Source organism: Triticum aestivum, chromosome 1A, assembly GCF_018294505.1.
Source record: "Triticum aestivum cultivar Chinese Spring chromosome 1A, IWGSC CS RefSeq v2.1, whole genome shotgun sequence".
NCBI classification, from domain to species: Eukaryota; Viridiplantae; Streptophyta; class Magnoliopsida; order Poales; family Poaceae; genus Triticum; species Triticum aestivum.
The window spans coordinates 477380610-477402668 of NC_057794.1; the positions used below are offsets into that span (position 1 = coordinate 477380610).

At 45.2% G+C, this 22059-nt stretch overlaps 1 pseudogene; it reads right to left on the reverse strand.

Moving 5' to 3' along the window:
• LOC123188980 (probable RNA-dependent RNA polymerase 2) overlaps window positions 1-22059 on the reverse strand; it is a 72498-nt pseudogene that overhangs the window by 12933 nt on the left and 37506 nt on the right.

Genomic DNA, 22059 nt, shown 5'->3' on the forward strand with positions numbered 1-22059 from the left:
TCTCCCACTCGATAGATCCAGTAACCAAACGTTCCCTGACCTCCGTCAGAGTGAGTAACGACCACATACGGATTAGCGCAGTGGCTCAGAATATAACCTACAAAACCTGAATATTTGTTGTTCTGTTAAAAGCCAAATCATTTCTGCAGTTCCAAATAGCCCACAACAAAGCACATACTCCTACGCGAATGTGTCTAGCTATTTCGGACTCTATCCCAACAAGCCACGTTCCAAATAACGTACTGCTAGAATTCAGAGGAGTAATGTTAAAGGCAATGTGTACCGTCTGCCACAAAACTTTGGCCAACGGGCAATCAAAAAAAGGTGCTTGATAGTTTCATCCCGATCACAAAAACTACAGCTAGTAGATCCTGTCCAGTTGCGCTTTACCAAGTTATCATTTGTTAATATGACTTGTTTATGTACAAACCACATAAACACTTTAATTTTCAAAGGCATTTTGACTTTCCAAACATATTTGGAACTAGGAATGGTGCTAGAATTGATGACATCGATATACATCGATTTAACTGTGAACTCTCCAGACCTAGTAAGCTTCCAGCACTACTGATCGGGCTGATGAGATAGCTGAACCTCCATCAGTCTACTCACTAAATGAAGCCACGCTTCCCACCGGTTGCCAACAAGCGTTCTCCTAAAATGAATATTAAGGGGGATGGACTGCAGTATCGTTGCAACATAAGCATCACATCGTTGAACAAGACTATATAGGGACGGATTCTGAAGCGCCAGCGGCGTCTCTCCAAGCCAAGTATCCTCCCAGAGGCGCGTGGTAGTGCCATTACCGATTATAAACTTTGTCCTATTGAAGAAGGCTGCTTTTACTCTCATGAGCCCCTTCCAAAAAGGCGAGTCCATCTGTCTCACTGTCACCTGGGACAAAGTTTTGGACTGTAGATACTTACTACGAAGAATCTGCGCCCACATGGCATCAATCTCAACTGATAACTTATGCAGCCACTTACTGAGAAGACATCTGTTCTTGACTTCAAAATTCTCAATGCCAAGGCCCCCCTGGTCCCTTGGTCGATAGATGATATCCCATTTGGCGAGTCTGTATTTTCTTTTTAGTTCATCACTCTGCCAGAAGAATCTGGATCGATAAAGTCCAGCCTTTTTCCTAACACCAACTGGGACTTCGAAGAAAGACAAGAGAAACATAGACATACTTGTGAGCACCGAATTATTAAGAATCAATCGGCCTCTGTATGACATGAGTTTTCCCTTCCAGCAACTCAGTTTCTTCTCAAACTGATCCTCGATACACTTCCATTCTCTATTTGTCAGCTTACGATGGTGAATGGGTATACCTAAGTACGTGAAAGGTAAAGTCCCCAATTTGCATCGAAACAATTGACTATAAGCCTCTTGTTCCTCATTGGCTCTAACAAAACAGAACAACTCGCTTTTATGAAAGTTAATCTTCAACCCAGTTAATTGTTCAAATAAGCATAACACGAGTTTCATATTTCTCGCTTTTGCCAAGTCGTGCTCCATAAAGATGATCGTATCATCAGCGTACTGTAGGATAGACACACCTCCATCAACTAGATGAGGCACCAAGCCACCCACCTGACCAGCCTCCTTTGCCCTACCTATCAAAATTGCCAACATACCAACCACAATGTTGAACAAAATAGGAGACATTGGATCACCTTGTCTCAGGCCCTTGTATGTCTGGAAATAATGACCTATGTCATCATTCACTTTAATTCCAACACTCCCTTTTTGCGTGAAAGATTCTACCTGGCGTCGCCAGGCTTCATCAAAACCCTTCATGCGTAAGGCCTGTTGAAGGAAAGGCCATTTGACTTTATCATACGCTTTCTCGAAATCCACCTTGAAAACAACTCCATCTAGTTTTTTCGTGTGAATCTCGTGGATCATTTCAGGAAGTACCACAACCCCTTCTAGGATGTTCCTGTCCGGCATGAAAGCAGTTTGGGAATGCTGCACCACAGAATGCGTAATCTACGTGAGCCTATTAGTCCCGACCTTGGTAAAGATTTTGAAACTAACATTAAGAAGACAAATGGGCCTGAATTGCTCAATTCTCCCAGCCTCTGTTTTCTTAGGAAGCATGGTTATCGTTCCAAAATTCAGTTGAAATAGCTGAAACTGTCCAGAGAATAAATCATGAAACAACAGCAACAAACCCCCCTTAATAATATGCCAGCACTTCTTATAGAACTCTGCCGGAAATTCATCCGGGCCGGGAGCCTTATTATTTTTCATCTGCGAGATGGCCTCAAACACCTCTTTCTCAGAAAAAGGAGCAGCCAAAATATCATACTCAAAAGCACTAAGTTGAGGAACATCCTGAATCCTAGACTCATCCAGAGAAACACAGTTATCCTCTGGTGGCCCAAACAACTGCTTGTAATATTCGGTTATGTACAATTTTAGGTTCTCCTGTCCTAAAATCATTCCTTCATCTTGCTCAAGCTGAAAAATCCGCTTTTTCTGTGGTTGCCATTGGCGATCATGTGAAAGAATTGAGTGTTCGCGTCCCCCTGGGCAACTCGTCGGACCTTGGCCCGCAACGCCCACTTTAATTCCTCTTCACGAAGAAGCTCTTTCAATCTCATCTCCGCGTCAAGCTTGGCATGAAGCTCCGAGGCCGGCAGCACCCTGGATTCTGCTTTTACATCTAGGGACTGAATAAGGGTAAGGAGCCTTTCCTTTTCGACCTTGTAAATCCCACTAAGATGCTTAGCACACCCACATAGGAAACTTCTCAAGTGCATGATCTTATTCTGCCAACGCTCAAGCGTAGTCCTGCCTCCTACATCCTTAGCCCATTCCCTGGCTACGAGATCAAATAAGCTGTCTCGTTCAAACCAAGCCAGCTCGAACGAAAACGAGTTTTTGTTTCCCAAGTGGGTAGCCTCACTAGAGTCTAAAAATAAAGGCGTGTGGTTAGAAATACCACGGGAAAGTGCCTGAACTGTTACGAAGGGAAACTTCTGTTCCCATTCGACGCTAGCTAGTACTCGATCCAGCTTCCCAAACGTCGGATTTGGCAACGCGTTAGCCCATGTGAATTTTCTTCCCGAAAGCTCTATCTCTCTCAGATCCAAGCTTTCAATGCTAGTATTAAACATAAACGACCATATCCCATCGAAATTATCATTGTTTTTCTCCTCACGCCTTCTAATAATGTTGAAATCACCCCCACCAGGATTGGAAGCTGCTTAGAGCCGCAAATCCGAACCAGATCAGCCACGAACTCAGGTTGGAGTTCAGGCTGTGCGGCACCATATACCGCCACCAGAGCCCAATTAAACCCATCGGCCTTCGACCGCACCCAAAACTTAACTGTAAAGTCTCCCATCACCACACTTCAGACTTCGAGCGAATCACATCTAACTCCGAGTAAGATCCCTCCTGATCTTCCTTTCAGTGGCAGACAATGCCAATCAAAATCAATACCTCCCGATAGAGTATTGAGAAACTGTGGCGAAAAATTATCTCTACCTGTTTCCGACAATGCGATAAAATCGAGATTATGCTCGAGAGACGCCTCTGCAAGAAACCTTCTTTTAGCCAAGTCTTTTAGACCTCTGCTATTCCAAAAGATTTCTTTCATATTTCGTCATGAAATGTTTTAGCAGTACGGATCCTAGCACTCCTACGCACTGCCGAAGCCGGGTAAATCTTCCGCTTCCACTTGCGTTTAGGTTTATTTTGACCCTCCAGCCGGTCCTCACAACCAGGCTTAGTGAACCTAACCATAATAGTCTTAGATGTGTCATCCTCTTCATCAGACTCAGGGAGGGGTGGAACAAGATCCGCACAAAAAGTATCGAGCACCCTGACCCCCAAAGCATCAATATCAGAATCATTCATGGGTTTAACCGCTGCTAAGTTATGAATCATCTCTAAAGCCCGCTCCGCCTCTAAATCCAGGATATCATTGACGGAATTTGAAATTTCACTATCATTACTACCTAGTGAAACTCCTATTTGGTTTGCATTATTAATAATCTCATCATTAGAAAAATGCAAAATGGAATTAGAGGTATTGACCGACATACCAGTAGTGACCTCAACATCACGAAGCTTGGCCGCCCTCATGACGCACCGTTGCTGTATGTCGTCAACTCCGGATGATCCTGGAGACGACAGCTCAATCGTCGCCCACAGAGACCGGATCCGGAATCCCTCCAAACGCAATAACCCCTTCCCGTGTGACACTACTCGGGGTGGGGCCTCCTGCCTCACCCCTAACACGCAGCCGGCCGGCCTCCATCGATGAAACCGCGGGAACGCCTGAAAGCGGTGGGGCGCTCCACGGCGCCGCCGATGTCGGTCGCGCCCCGCAGCCAAGAGTCAGAGACGTACCAGGGGAGGGGAGTACATGGGCCTCCTGCCTACACTCCCCACCCACCCCGGCCCTCTGGTAAGAGGGGCTCGCCGGCGCCACAGGAGGGGCAGCTACCCTAGGTGCCCCAGGGAAAGAGGGCGCCGAGGCCACCTGCCTCGAGCCCCCTCCAGAAGGCGGAGCCGCCAGCTACTGCTCCGGCACCGCGAGAGGAGAAGAGGGTGCCGAGGCCACCTGCTCCGAGCCCCCTCCCGAAGGTAGGACCTCCACCACCGAAACCGTGTCCTGAGCAGGAGAGGGAGTGGCCGCCTGCCTAGACTCCTCCTCATCTCCCCTGACCGAGGTCGGTGAACCCCCAAGAATGGGACTCACATCATCCTCAAAATCCAAGGTACGTAACGTGTGCTCAAAAACCTCGTCTGACTCCATGCGGTCACTCCAAAGTCTCAGAGACGCAGAAGCAGGCTCGAACGAGCCAAATCTCAGAGAGGTCATAGGCACCGAAGAGGGTGGTGCCGTCCCATCCCCGGGCGTCTGAGAAACGGGCCCCGGTCCATTGGACAACTCTCGTCCAACATCATCGACAGGTGCCTCCTTAGCACCCGAGCTATCATCTCCCTCGTGCTTGTCAACATCAATCCCATTGGCAGCCGCGGCGAACATATCCTCATCCTCAAACTCAATCACGAGGTTAAAAATCTGGCCTTGATATGTCCACTTGACCACATCAGGCACGAACTCAATCTCCAAAACACTCACCAGCAGCCGGGCTACCCCGTGAGCTCTGGTAAAAGCCATATCCACTCTCAGAGTTTTCCCCACCATAATGCCCAAGCTAGCCACGACCCTAGCATCCTGCATCGGCTTCAAGGGAGCTCCGGAAAAACGCAGCCAAACTTGAGTAAGAGGCTTACCCAGGGGTTCGACTTTCTTCCACTCGCAGAACTCGAGGATGCATTCTGTGCCTGGCACTTTGCACATCCCAAAACTCAGAAGTCTCTGCAAATCCTCAACCGAAGGTAACTCAACCCTAAACATTTTTGCGTCGAGACTAACAAGCTCCCACTGGAAGTCACCTGGAGCTAACTCCTTCAGCCTTTGCACAATCTGGGTCTCAGAGACCTCTCCTTTGGTGACCTTGACAACCTCGGTGGTCAGACTCTGGGGCTCCTCAGGAGTCTCCCTCATGCTAGGAGACTCAAAGAACGTGAGCTCAGCACAATACACTCCATACATCATGAGAGACGGTATCTGATCACGCAAAATCGGACATTCCTATGTATCATGTGCCGGCTTGCCACAAGTATCACAAAGTTCAGCCACACATTCAACAATAAAATGACCTTTCTCTCCACAAAGATAGCAAACCATTTTCTCCTTCTTGCGTGCCCACTTGGACGCTCTGTCCGAATCAACTCTGTCTGTCGCCTCCACTGACACTGACACCATGGTCTCATTCCCGGGTATCTTAGCATTAGCGAGCGTCGTCACCACATCCATAGCCTGACCGGACAGCACCGTCGCCTCGACGGCCCCGGCGGCGGCCGTCTGCTCGACGACTACACGCGGAGGAGGCTGCCGTTTGACGGAACCGACCACCTCGACCACCACGATGACCGCCGTCACTGCCCCGCTGCCGATAACCCGGGCCAGACGCCCCTCAACAAAACCACCCGGAGGACCGAGAAAAGGTCTCTCCACCGTACCATCATTCTGCCAGGCATATCCACGGCCACCACCTGTCGACGATGAACCACGGTGTTGTCCATCCCCATATGCATTGTAACCATCATCTCCGCATTGACCCCGGGCGTTCCAGAAGCACCTCCAGCGCCCGTGTTATGGGGAGGCGGCGGTGCATGCGTCTGCACCGGCCCATGCCTATTCCGCACCGGCTTCGTGATGTAATGAGGCGGTGGAGCCGGCCGAGGATGATGACCGGGCGTCACGCCCTGGTTCCCTGGTGGAGGCGGCCGCAGTGCACCACCCCGCCCCGCCATCTGAAGATCAGCTCTAATGACACCAAACTTCGACCATCTAGGACATTTAATAGTTATTGGCTTAAGCTAACTAGCTTTCCATACTCAACACTTGATTGTGTAGGTTGTGGGACATATCCATACAAACAATCCCCATCAAAATCTCTCGTAAAAGGCACACATCAGATTGAGTTGATTGAAACATCCGACTGAATTGGTAGTAATTTTGCAGCTAGTGCAACGAGTGTTAATCAAAGCTGAGCAGTGTGGTCTCGTGCTTCTTAGGCCTTGTACAATTAAAGGTGCTTAGGGGAGGTGCTTCAAGAAATAAACCAGTTTTTTTAAGCATCGGTGCTTATTTATACAAGGTAGATGCTTAATTAGGCACCCTATAAAGATAAGCATTGATGCTAAAGAAAAACTGGATTTATTTTACTAAGCAGCTCCCTAAGCGTCTTGCATTGTACAAAGCCTTATGTTGTGGCGTGCACGGTCACAGGTTCAGGAGAACTTTTTCAAAACTGTGTATTACACTTCGTTGCCCCAGGCCTAGAGTGTTGAATAGAGTCGTCGAGATCTTCGGAGCAGACGAGTGTTTCAAACAAGGCGAGATGGAAATCATGTACATAGATCTATCGCTCGGTAAAAGACGGTCCACCATCTGAAGATCAGCTCTAATCATCGCAACAACAACATCAACCGAATTAAACTGTTCACTAAATACCCTGTGGTTTCTTTCTTTCCAACGAAGGCAAGACTGGGAGATGACGGCGCTGCCTGTTTGAGGTATGGCAAGAGAGTTTCTTCCACCAACCAAGAGATACCCAATTCATAAAATTGGAAGAGATAGCAATGATCTAGCACATAAACTAGCGAAGATAACTAGAAAATTGCTTACTTGGTGGCAGAGCCACGCATCGACGGTGACGACCACCTTGGCGCTAGCCTCCGGTGGAGCGCCAACCTCGGCGCCGTCGTCGCTCCCCTCCAACCCGATGCCGTTCGTCCCCGAGGCGACGCATTCGGAGACAACACCCTCGCTCCCCTTGACGTGAGTCACGTGACGCCGTTCGTCCCCAGGAGACCAGGACAACGCCCTCCGGGGCGAAGACGTCGGCTGTGGCGCCGCTCCCCACCGGGGCGACAACCATGAACCATCTCCACACTAAAGCCTTTGGCATTCGTCTCCAGGGCGGCGCTCCTGGCCCCGTAGTGATCGCCGGTGTCCCTCCGCGGATCCAAATCTAGCGGGGTTTCCATGAACGATGCTGAGAAGGTTGGAGGGACATGGAGTTAGCAACATAGGCGATTCGCTCTGGACAAGGGAGTGCTCGGGAGATTGTTGTCTAAATGATAATCTGGAGCTGGAGCAAGGAGGAACTGTCCATTCTACGTGCTGTTGGGACGGGAAGGCGATGGAGACGAATTGGCAGCGAGGGGGAACTGTCCATTGGAGCTGGAGCGAGGATGAACTGTCGTTGATGGCTGGCGGCGCGCGTCCAATCAAAGCCAAAGTGGGAAGAAACGAAAGCCCCTAGTTAGTTATGACGGTTAGACCCTAAATATTTGAGCACCCCTCTCACGTGATGTTTCCCCTTTTCCCCGTTGTTCCAAATCTTCCCTCATCTCCTTGCCAGCCTTCAATTTCATTTTTTTGCCTTACAAGAAAATCAAATTTGTTCCCTAAGAAAGTCAAATTTGTACGTGTTGTGAAATTATGAAGCAGAATACACATGTAGCTGTAGATGTAGATGTAGATGTGCTATACATATCTCAGGTACGTGGATGTGGGCTGCACGGTGTCCACTTGAAAGTCCACGTATCTTGCATTTCTGGAAGTGGATTAAGTGGGTTGTCCTATATATGGGCGTCACATAGAACCCACATCCTCTTCCTCTATCCGGCTATTCCCTAAAAGAAAACCTCTCCTCGGTTGTTCGGACGATGCAGCAAGGGTTAGGGCACGCCGCCGTCCACCTCCATGGCCGGCGACGGCAGGCACGTGCATGGCCATGAGGTCATAGTTGCTCTGCACACGGTGGCGTGACGCGGCGGTGCAACTCGAAGCCTAGCCAAGTGGCGGCACTGCTGCAAGGTGTGGCAACTGGTGTATGTGGGTTACCAGGTCCACATGGAACACACATCATCTTCCTCTATCTGGTCGTTCCCTAAAGGAAAACTCTCCTAGTTGTTCGGACGATGCAGCGAGGGTTAGGGCATGCCGCGGTCCACCTCCATGGCCAGTGACGGCAGGCACACACATGGCGGTGGGGCCATGGCTGCTCACACAGCGGCGAGCTCTTCACGCGGCAGTGCGGCTCGAAGCCTTGCCAGTCAGGCATGGCGGTATTGTAGCAGTGTGTGGAACTGGTCATGTGCGGGCTCGCGTGACGATGCTCGTGGTGTCTGCACGATAGTAATTTTGCCACATCCAACTAAATTGGCAGTAATTTTGCAGATAGTGCAATGAGTGTTGATCACAATATTGTTACCCCCCCTCCATTCCTCCCCTGACAATTCGTGTGATTTCCTCTTAATCTCTCCTCAACTCGCTTGTGTGTAAAACACACAAATCCAACAATCATGTAGTTTTATAGAGGACGAAAGCATGGAAGAATCGCCACGACATGAGGTGCTAGGCTTGCATGATGGTGGTTTTGGGAGGAGAATTATTGGAATTGGAGAAGTGCATTTAATACTTTAATTTGGGAAAAGTGTTGTCACCAATATGCTTTCTTGGTATACGACACCCACTTTGGCTACAATTGTGTTTTCTGAGTGATGTGCACTTAGTGGAGGTAGTGCTGCACGTGGTGGAGGTATTTCATTCATCTATTTCACACCCTAGACTTCTACAAGATACCATTAACCCTTTGATCTTAGCCTCACTCTCCTCTATTGCGGCTCCTTTTCCTGCTAAGAGCCTTCTGCTGGATGAAGTGCAAAGGTTCATAGCATGTCAACTCTAACTTGCTCATTTTCTCAAAAATCCTCCTTGAAATATGAACTGGTATATTTCTTCAAGAGCTTTAAACATATCAACATTAACATGTTTGGCAACTAACTTCCCCATGTGAACAAGAGAATTGAGACGAAAAAAACTTCAAAAGGCACTGAGCAGCCACTCAGGCAGTGAACAAGGGGAACCGAAGATGGGACAACAATTTCCATTAATAATACAACCAATTCCCCTAATTCTTTTGATGAAGTCTAAGCTGTTGACAATAAATGACACCATTGCACCTTCATCAAGTGTGAGGGTGAGAGTTGAACACTTCACAAAGCATATCAATTATTTTATCCGCCTCACCTCACTTGCATGAATCTCATATATGAGATGTAAATGCATCTAACATTTGGGGCTTTCTACCTCGCCATGTAATCATAACGTCTAACTAATATTATGTAAAAAGGAAAGAAATAGAAGTATTAGAACAACACGGTGAGCAACTCACCTGTAGCAAGATGACGCTAGGCCCAACGAAGTTGCACTTGTAGCAATTTCGGATGTGCCCAAAGAACACCTCAAGCTTGCATCTCTGGGAATCATGATTCAGGTACAAGTTGATGCGCAACTTCCCCGGGATGACTTCTACGCGAACGCTATCCCAAGAATTAGCCGCCTCAAATTTGTGCTCGGCAACGCGGTTGCCTACCCCAATGCATCTGAAAGTGTATTAGGTCATGATCATGGAGACAACTGGCGATTGGACAATATAGGTAGTTATCACTTGAGTCCTTCCTATTTGCAGCCTTCCTTACTGTCTTTATGTCAGTTCTTACCCTGCTCGAATGATCAAAGGAAGGACACTGATCACTTCTACTAAATGTTGCTTTTGCAAATACTTACTCCTCAGTACTGTGTCAACACTCTCTTATGCATTTTCTCCGAAAACATGTATTTGAGATCCAAGACAGAACCACCACAACCTCCCATTTCCTTTGGTGGGCAAGGTATGGCATCATCACTACTTGGTCTCCATAGTTGCAGAGGGCAAGGTTTGTTAACATCAGTAGGGGAGTCCATCTTCCTCCTCAAAGGGACACTATGATTCTCACCATTTGAATGCAAATTCTTGCCGAAAATATAGTCCTTTCCTCTATTCTCATGTTGCATGCTCTCCTCCTCTTCTCCTCCGGGGATCTAATCTTTTTGAAGCTCCCAACAGCAGATGAGGCACGACTCTAGGGCTTGCAAGGGAAGCAAAGTGTGTCTCGTGATCTGACCCTAGTGCGACAATGTTTTCCTGTCGAATATGGGCACATGAGGTGCCACCCCAATAGGTAATACAAGGGGGAAACTGCATGGCGACGCGATTCACCTTCACTTATGTGGCCATGCGCGGGGTGCGAGCAGTTGTGCGATATGTGGCGTTGCAAGCGGCGACGAGGCTAGCGGTGGCATGACAACCGTCTGGGCTTGCATGGCGATGCTCGCGGCGTCTACGCGATAGGAATTTTGCAACATCTGACTGAAGTGGTAGTAACTTTGCAGATAGTGAAATGAGTATTGATCACAATATTGCTACCCCCCCTCCATTCCTCCCCTGATAATTTGTGTGATTTCCACTTGATCTCTCCTTGATCCCCTTGTGTGTAAAACACACAAATCCGTCTATCATGTAGTTTTATAGAGGATGGAAACGTGGAAGAATCACAACGACAAGAGGCGCTAGGCTTGCATGATGGTGGATTTGGGAGAGGAGGATGATTCGGATTGGAGAAGTTCATTTAATACTTTGATACCAGCCCCACTCTCTGGTATTGTGGCTCCTTTTCCTGCTATGAGCCTCCTACTGGATGAAATGCAAAGGTTCATAATATGTAAACTCTAACTTGCTCATTTTCCCGGAAATCCTCCTTGAAAGATGAAGTGGTATTTCTTAAAGAGATTTAAACATATCAACAATAACATGTTTGGAGACTATCTTCCCAGTGGAACTAGAGAGTTAAGACAAAAATAACTTCAAAAGGCACTAAGCAGCCACTCGGCAGTTAACAAGCGGAACCAACGATGGGCCAACAGATTCCATTAATGATATGGCTAATTCCCTCAATTCTCCTGACAAAGGCACGTTGTTGACAATAAGTGACACAGGTGCTCCTTCATCAAGTATGAGGGTGAGAGTTGAACACTTACTGAAAGAGTGGTTAGGTGTAAAATCTAGTGCTCTGCCGAGGTAAACTCCGCATCCTCCATGCATGCATGAAAGCGGTCATCTGAGAACCTTGAATAAATTGCAGGCCCATAAACTGTAGTGCATATTCTTGGTGCATACATGAGCTGAAACAAACTAGCTTCAGAATTATAGAAATGAATTATAAGAGGTGACTGACCAACTAATAGTCTAAGAAGCATTACAAACAGTAATTTGGAAAAGTATCGGTGATGTGTATCCATCAGATGAGCTTCAAATCTGTTGGGTTTCGTAGTAATTTCAAAAAATTTCCTACGCACACGCAAGATCATGTGATGCATAGCAACGAGAGGAGCGAGTGCTGTCTATGTACCCACGCAGACCGACTGCGGAAGCGTTGACACAACGTAGAGGAAGTAGTCGTACGTCTTCGCGATCCAACCGATCAAGCACCGAAACTACGGCACCTCCGAGTTCGAGCACACGTTCAGCTCGATGACGATCCCCGGACTCCGATCCAGCAAAGTGTCGGGGAAGAATTCCGTCAGCACGACGGCGTGGTGACGATCTTGATGCACTACAGCAGCAGGGCTTCGCCTAAACTCTGCTACAGTATTATCGAGGAATATGGTGGCTGGGGGCACCGCACACGGCTAAGGAATAGATCACGTGGATCAACTTGTGTGTTTCTGGGGTGCCTCTACCTCAGTATATAAAGGAGCCAAGGGGGAGGGGGCGCCGGCCAGGAGGAGGGCGCAGGAGGAGTCCTTCTCCTTCCGGGAGTAGGACTCCCCCCCCAATCCTAGTTGGACTAGGATTCCCCGAGGGGGAAAGAGAGAGAAGGGGGGCCGGCCACCTCTCCTAGTCCTAATAGGACTAGGGGGAGGGGGGAGGCGCGCAGCCACCTTGGGCTGCCCCTTTCTCCTTTCCACTAAAGCCCATCTAGGCCCATATGGTTCCCGGGGGGTTCCGGTAACCTCCCGGTACTCCGGTAAAATCCCGATTTCACCCGGAACACTTCCGATATCCAAACATAGGCTTCCAATATATCAATCTTTACGTATCGACCATTTCGAGACTCCTCGTCATGTCCGTGATCACATCCGGGACTCCGAACAACCTTCGGTACATCAAAATGCATAAACTCATAATATAACTGTCATCGTAACCTTAAGCGTGCGGACCCTACGGGTTCGAGAACAATGTAGACATGACCGAGACACGTCTCCGGTCAATAACCAATAGCGGGACCTGGATGCCCATATTGGCTCCTACATATTCTACGAAGATCTTTATCGGTCAGACCGCATAACAACATACGTTGTTCCCTTTGTCATCGGTATGTTACTTGCCCGAGATTCGATCGTCGGTATCCAATACCTAGTTCAATCTCGTTACCGGCAAGTCTCTTTACTCGTTCTGTAATACATCATCTCGCAACTAACTCATTAGTTGCAATGCTTGCAAGGCTTATGTGATGTGCATTACCGAGAGGGCCCAGAGACACCTCTCCGACAATCGGAGTGACAAATCCTAATCTCGAAATACGCCAACCCAACATCTACCTTTGGAGACACATGTAATGCTCCTTTATAATCACCCAGTTACGTTGTGACATTTGGTAGCACCCAAAGTGTTCCTCCGGCAAATGGGAGTTGCATAATCTCATAGTTATAGGAACATGTATAAGTCATGAAGAAAGCAATAGCAACATACTAAACGATCGGGTGCTAAGCTAATGGAATGGGTCATGTCAATCAGATCATTCAACTAATGATGTGACCTCGTTATTCAAATAACAACTCATTGTTCATGGTTAGGAAACATAACCATCTTTGATTAACGAGCTAGTCAAGTAGAGGCATACTAGTGACACTTTGTTTGTCTATGTATTCACACATGTATTATGTTTCCGGTTAATACAATTCTAGCATGAATAATAAACATTTATCATGATTATAAGGAAATAAATAATAACTTTATTATTGCCTCTAGGGCATATTTCCTTCAGTCTCCCACTTGCACTAGAGTCAATAATCTAGATTACACTGTAATGATTCTAACACCCATGGAGCCTTGGTGCCGATCATGTTTTGCTCGTGGAAGAGGCTTAGTCAACGGGTCTGCAACATTCAGATCCGTATGTATCTTGCAAATCTCTATGTCTCCCACCTAGACTAGATCCCGGATGGAATTGAAGCGTCTCTTGATGTGCTTGGTTCTCTTGTGAAATCTGGATTCCTTTGCCAAGGCAATTGCACCAGTATTGTCACAAAAGATTTTCATTGGACCCGATGCACTAGGTATGACACCTAGATCGGATATGAACTCCTTCATCCAGACTCCTTTGTTCACTGCTTCCAAAGCAGCTATGTACTCCGCTTCACATGTAGATCCCGCTACGATGCTTTGTTTAGAACTGCACCAACTGACAGCTCCACCGTTTAATGTAAACACGTATCCGGTTTATGATTTAGAATCGTCCGGATCAGTGTCAAAGCTTGCATCAACATAACCATTTACGACGAGCTCTTTGTCACCTCCATATACAAGAAACATATCCTTAGTCCTTTTCAGGTATTTCAGGATGTTCTTGACCGCTGTCCAGTGATCCACTCCTGGATTACTTTGGTACCTCCCTGCTAGACTTATAGCAAGGCACACATCAGGTCTGGTACACAGCATTGCATACATGATAGATCCTATCGCTGATGCATAGGGAACATCTTTTATATTCTCTCTATCTTCTGCAGTGGTCGGGCATTGAGTCTTACTCAATTTCACAACTTGTAACACAGGCAAGAATCCTTTCTTTGCTTGATCTATTTTGAACTTCTTCAAAATTTTGTCAAGGTATGTTGTTTGTGAAAGTCAAATTAAGCATTTTGATCTATCTCTATAGATCTTTATGCCTAATATGTAAGCAGCTTCACCGAGGTCTTTCATTGAAAAACTCTTATTCAAGTATCCCTTTATGCTATCCAGAAATTCTATATCATTTCCAATCAGTAATATGTCATCCACATATAATATCAGAAATGCTACAGAGCTCCCACTCACTTTCTTGTAAATACAGGCTTCTCCGAAAGTCTATATAAAACCAAATGCTTTGATCACACTATCAAAGCGTTTATTCCAACTCCGAGAGGCTTGCACCAGTCCATAAATGGATCGCTGGAGCTTGCACACTTTGTTAGCTCCCTTTGGATCGACAAAACCTTCTGGTTGCATCATATACAACTCTTCTTCCAGAAATACATTCAGGAATGCAGTTTTGACATCCATCTGCCAAATTTCATAATCATAAAATGCGGCAATTGCTAACATGATTCGGACAGACTTAAGCATCGCTACGGATGAGAAGGTCTCATCGTAGTCAACCCCTTGAATTTGTCGAAAACCTTTTGCAACAAGTCGAGCTTTGTAGACAGTAACATTACCGTCAGCGTCAGTCTTCTTCTTGAAGATCCATTTATTCTCAATTGCTTGCCGATCATCGGGCAAGTCAACCAAAGTCCATACTTTGTTCTCATACATGGATCCCATCTCAGATTTCATGGCTTCAAGCCATTTTGCGGAATCTGGGCTCACCATCGCTTCTTCATAGTTCGTAGGTTCATCATGATCTAGTAGCATGACTTCCAGAACAGGATTACCGTACCACTCTAGTGCGGATCTCACTCTGGTTGATCTATGAGGTTCAGTAGTATCTTGATCTGAAGTTTCATGATCATTATCATTAGCTTCCTCACTAACTGGTGTAGGTGTCACTGAAACAGTTTTCTATGATGTACTACTTTCCAATAAGGGAGCAGGTACAGTTACCTCGTCAAGTTCTACTTTCCTCCCACTCACTTCTTTCGAGAGAAACTCCTTCTCTAGAAAGTTTCTGAATTTCTATGGCAAATCTCTCAGTATCTTCCCAATAACATTAGAAAATATGAATTTACTGCCATCAATTGTGGCTTCAATATTTGGAATCTCTTCCTCATCCCGTGGCAGGTTTTCAACTGTTTTGTCTAGAGGAGCTGAACAACTGGCCCATTCTAGCAAATTTCTTCAAAGTGGCCCATCCACTTTCTTATATCCTTGGCCTTAAGGGAATCATTAGAAGCAAACATATAAATAGAACTTCCAAGAAGTTGACCAGCTGAGAAGGCCAGGAATTCATACTTCTTTGGACAAATGGAAAGTCCTTTTAGTAGGATAGATAAAACGCGATAATACAGCTAGTTTTCAAGGGTTGGGAAAAGAACGCTCATCTAGTTCTAGCAGGGATAACATCTGGAAAATGCTTACTGTAGTCTTCGTCAACAAAAGTAACTCTCTCAAAGTCAGAAACATAGTTTCTATGTGAGTTAACCACATAATTTGAAACTTCTTCCTCAGGTCCCAAAGTAGTATATTTTTGGATGGGGTAATGTGAATTCTGTAACACATCATTAATTTTCCTAGAACTTTGGTCCTAGTGGACAACAAAGTATTGCAGATCCTTTTCCTAGTATGAGCCTCCTGCTAGATAAAGTGCAAAGATTCATAGCATGTAAACTCTAACTTGCTCATTTTATCAAATATCCTCCTTGAAATATGAACTGGTATTTCTTAAATAGCATTAAACAGATCAGCATTAACATGTTTGGCAACTATCTTCCCCATGTGAACAAGAGAATTGATACGAAAATAACTTCGAAAGGCAATGAGCAGCCACTTGGGCAGTCAACAGCGGGAACCAACGACATGCCAATAGATTCCATCAATGATACGACCAATTCCCCCAATTCTTCTGAGAAAGGTACGTTGTTGACAATAAGTGACTAATGTGTTTAGGCTCTAAATATACCATAACAAAAAATACTCTAGTTTTAGAAAAGTTTGAGAACAAATGCATATTCAGTTACCACTCTATTCACATTTCACGAATACAGTAGTGACCATACCACCGAGTTATGTCAAGGTATGCACACAAAGCATATCAAACTTTTTATCTGGCTCACCTCACTTGCATGAATCTCATATGTAAGATGTAAATGCATCTAACATTTGGGGCTCTCTACCTCGCCATGTGCTCGTAAATTCTAACTAATATTATGTAAAAAGGAAATAAATAGAAGTATTAGAGTAACACGATGAGGAGCTCACCTGCAGCAAGATGCCGCTAGGCCCAACAAAGTTGCACTTCCAGCAGTTTAGGGTATGCCCAAATAACACCTCAAGCTCTTGCATCTATGGGAATCATGATCCACGTACAGGTCTATGCGCCGCCTCCCCGAGATGACTTCTACGCAAAGTCTATCCCAAGAATTAGCCGCCTCTAATTTGTGCTCGGCAACGCGGTTGCCTAGCACAAAGCATCTGAAAGTGAATTAGGTCATCATCATGGAGACAAGTAGCGACTGGACAATATAGGTAGTTATCGCTTGAGTCCTTCCTATTTGCAGCCTTCCATATTGTATTTACGTCAGTTCTTACCTAGCCCAAATGATCAAAGCAAGGGCACTGATCACTTCGACAAGATGTTTATTTTGTAAATATTTTACTCCTCACAACTTTGTCAGCCCTCTCTTATGAATTTTCTGTGAAAACATGTATTTGAGAACCAAGACAGAACCACCACAACCCTCCATTTCCTTTGGTGGGCAAGGTATGTCATCATCACTATTTGCTCTCCATAGTTGCAGAGGGCAAGGTTTGTTAACATAAGTAGTGGAGTCCTTCTTCCTCCTCAAAGGGATACTATGATTCTCACCCTTTGAATGAAAATTCTTGCCGAAAATATAGTCCTTTCCTCTATTCTCATATTGGATGCTATCCACCTCTTCTCCCTCGGGGATCTAATCTTGATGAAGCTCCCAGTAGTAGACGAGGCACGACTCTAGGGATTGCAAGGGAGGCAACGTGTGTTTCATGATCTGACCCTAGTGCGGCAAGGTTTTCCTGTTGGCTATTGGGAACATGAGGTGCCAACCCAATAGGTAATACAATGGGGCAAATGCCCAGCGGCGTGAGTCACCTTCACTTGCGTGGCCATGCGCGGGGTGCGAGCAGTTGTGCGACATGTGGCGTTGCGTCTGCGGCGAGTCCAGCGGTGGCATGACAGCCGTCTTGGCTCGCATGGCGATGTTCGCGGCGCATGCACGATACTAATTTTTCAACATCCGACTTAACTGGTAGTAACTTTGTAGATACTACAATGAGTATTGATCACAATATTGCTATCCACCTTTGTTCGTCCCCTAACAATTTGTGACACTTCCACTTGATCTCTACTTGATCCTCTTGTGTGTAAAACACAAAGTCCGTCTATCATGTAGTTTTATAGAGGATGGAAACGTGGAAGAATCACGACGACAAGAGGCGCTAGGCTTGCCTGATGGTGGATGTGGGAGAGGAGAATGATTGGGATTGGAACAATTCATTTAATACTTTGGTCCCAGCCCGACTCTCTGGTATTATGGCTCATTTTCCTGCTATGAGCCTCCTACTAGATGAAATGCAAAGGTTCCTAGCATGTAAACTCTAACTTGCTCATTTTCTCAGAGATCCTCCTTGAAATATGAAGTGGTATTTCTTCAAGAGCTTTAAACATATCAATAGTAACATGTTTGGAGACTATCTTCCCCGTGGAACTAGAGAGTTGAGACAAAAAATAACTTCAAAAGGCACTAAACAACCACTCGGCAGTCAACAAGTGGAACCAACGATGGGCCAACAGATTCCATTAATGATATGGCCAATTCCCTCAATTCACCTGACAAAGGCACGTTGTTGACAATAAGTAACACGGGTGCTCCTTCATCAAGTATGAGGGTGAGAGTTGAACACTTACTGAAAGAGTGGTTAGGTATAATATCTAGTGCTCTGCCCAGGTAAAATCTGCATCCTCCATGCATGCATGAAAGCGGTCATCTGAGAACCTTGAATAAACTGCAGGTCCATAAATTTTAGTGCATATTTTGGTGCATACATGAGCTGAAATAAACATTGAATTGACGTTACTCAAGATGATATATATATATATATATATATATATATATATAGCATCTTCAGAATTATAGAATGAATTATAAGAGGCGATTGACCAACTAATAGTCTAAGAAGCATTACAATCAGTAATTTAGAAATGTATCAGTGATGTGTATTCATTAGATGAGCTTCAAATCCGTATCACTCTAATTAAAAACCACCAACTGAGATATGAATAGGAGTGTAAACAAAAATAGCAGAGCTATCCATCTTACTTTATGGGCTCTAGCGCATAATTGCAAACAAGACCACTCTGATAGTTCACTCTAGTTTCCTAACTTGGGAATTTGCTAGAATTTTAGCCCACACAAGTATTAAGGAAGGAAGTACATCTAGAGCTTCCTGTTGCAAAGTTCAATCAAGATATTCCCACATTTGACATATTGGATACCACTAGATCCATATAACATCTTGCAGTAACATTTTCCCATATATAAATAGTTAGCAACCTACTAGCACCGGTGCACATCATCTATTTTTGCAATAGAAGCCCCTGCCCCAAAAAATTGTCGAGCACATGCATTAGAAATAAGAAGAAGGCACATCCAATCCATTAACCCAACATGACATAATTTATTATATAGCATGTCTAGGCTTTGCTCCAACTTGTAATGTTAAACATTGCGCTCTTAGATTCAAATTTATTCATGTTAGGTCGCGGAGAAATATTACGAAAGGAATCATGGTCGACAACAACAACCACAACTCCTTTGTAGCTACCACTACCATACCCTATGTGAAAAGCTAAAGGAGGATTAGTACGGTTTAATCCAATTCGGTGAGCAATTTCTTGGGGAAATCCCTCAGTATCTTCGCAATACCATCAGAAAATAGGTATTTAGTTCCACATCCCGTGGCAGGATTTCAACTGTTTGTCTGGAGGAGCTGAACAGCTGGTCCATTCTAGTGAATTTCTTCAAAGTGGCCCATCCACTTTCTTATATACTCGGCCTTAAGGGAATCATTAGAAGCAAACATCCAAATATAACTTCCACGAAGTTGCATCTGAGATGGCAAGGAATTATACTTCTTTGGACCAACGGAAAATCCATTTAGGATAGATAAAATGCGATAATACAACCAGTTTTCAAGGGTTGGGAAAATAACCCTCATCTAGTTCTAGCGGCGATAACATCTAGAAAAAGCTTACTGCAGTCTTCGTCAACAAAAGTAACTCTGTCAAAATGAAAAAGCATACTTTCTATGAGGGTTGACCACATAATTTGAAACTTCTTCCTTAGGTCCCAAGCAGTATATTTTTGGATGGAGTAATGTGAATTTTCTTTCAACTTCGGCCCTACTAGACATCAAAGTATTGCGACTCATTTTCCTAGTATGAGCCTCGTGCTGGATGAAGTGAAAAGATTCATAGCATGTAAACTCTAACTTGCTCATTTTCTCAAAAATCCTCCTTCAAATATGAACTGGTGTTTCTTAAAGAGCTTTAAATAGATTAGCATTAACATGTTTGGCTACTATCCTCCCCATGTTAACAAGAGAATTTAGATGAAAATAACTTCACAAGGCAATGAGCAGCCACTCGGGCAGTCAACAAGGGGAACCAACAATGTGCCAACAGATTCCATTAATGATATGACCTATTCCCCCAATTCTCCTGACAAAGGTAAGCTGTTGACAATAAGTGTCAAATGTGTTTAGGCTCTAAATATACCATAACAAAAAATACTCTAGTTTTACTAAAGTTTGAGAATAAATGCAAATTCAGTTACCACTCTACTCACATTTCATGAATATAGTAGCGAACCGTACCACCAGGTTATACCAAGGTATGCACACAATGCATATCAAACTTTTTATCCGCCTCACCTCACTTCCACGAATCTCATATGTGAGATGTAAATGCATGTAACATTTGGGGCTTTCTACCTCGCCATGTGATTGTAACATCTAACTAATATTATGTAAAAAGGAAAGCAATAGAAGTATTAGAGCAACACGGTGAGCAACTCATCACCTGCAGCAACATGCCGCAAGGCCCAACAAAGCTGCACTTTTAGCAGTTTTGGACGTGCTCAAAGAACACCTTCAGCTTGCACCTCTGGGAATCATGATTTAGGTACAGGTCTATGCGCCACTTTCCCGGGATGACTTCTATGCGGATGCTATCCCAAGAATTAGTCGCCTTAAATTTGTGCTCGACGACGCGGTTGCCTAGCCCAATGCATCTGAAAGTGAATTAGGTCATCATCATAGAGACAAGTGGCATTTGGACAATATAGGTAGTTATCAGTTGAGTGCTTCCTATTGCAGCCTTCCGTACTGTCTTTACATCAGTTCTTACCCTGCTTGAATGATCAAAGCAAGGGCACTAATCACTTATACTAAATGTTGCTCTTGCAAATATTTCACTCCTCACAACTTTTTCAGCCCTCTCTTATGCAATTTATCCGAAAACATCCATTTGAGATCCAAGACAGAACCACCACAACCCCCCATTTCCTTTGGTGGGCAAGGATTTCATCATCATTAGTTTATCTCCATAGTTGCAGAGGACAAGGTTTGGTAACACCAGTAGGGGAGGCCATCTTCCTCCTCAAAGGGACACTATGATTCTCACCCTTTGAATGAAATTCTTGCCGAAAATATAGTCCTTTCCTCTATTCTCATACTGCATGCTCTCCACCTCTTCTCCTCCGGGGATCTAATCTTTATGAAGCTCCGAGCAGTAGATGAGGCATGACTCTAGGGCTTGCAAGGGAGGCAAAGTGTGTCTCGTGATCTGACTCTAGTGTTACAAGGTTTTCCTGTCGAATTTGGACACATGAGGTGCCACCCCAAGAGGTAATACAAGGGGGCAACCACACGGCGACAGGAGTCACCTCACTTTTGTGGCTATGCACAGGGTGCGAGCAATTGTGCGACATGTAGCGCCGCGCACCGCGGCAAGGCCAGCGGTGGCATGACAACCGTCGGGGCTCGCTGGCGATGCTCATGGCACTACACGATAGTAATTTTGCAACATCCGACTGAACTGGTAGTAACTTTGCAGATAGTGAAATGACTGTTGATCACAATATTGTTATCCCCCTCCATTCCTTCTCTAATAATTTGTGTGACTTCCACTTGATCTCTCCTTGACCCGCTTGTGTGTAAAACACACAAATCCCTCTATCATGTAGTTTTATAGAGGATGGAAACGTGGAAGAATCACCACGACAATTACAAGAGGCGCTAGGCTTGCATGATGGTGGATATCAGAGAGGAGAATTATTGATATTGGAGAAGTTCATTTAATACATTGATCACAGCCCCACCCCTGGTATTGTGCCCCTTTTCCTGCTATGAGCCTCCTACTCGATGAAATGCAAAGGTCCACAACTTGTAAACTTTGACTTGCTCATTTTCTCGGAAAACCTCCTTGAAATATGAAGTGTTATTTCTTGAAGAGCTTTAAACTTATCAACAATAACATGTTTGGCGGCTATCTTCCCCATGGAACAAGAGAGTTCATACAAAAAATAACTTCAAAAGGCACTAAGTAGCCACTCGGCACTCAATAAGGGGAACCAATGATGGGCCAACAGATTCCATTAATGATATGGCTAATTCCCTA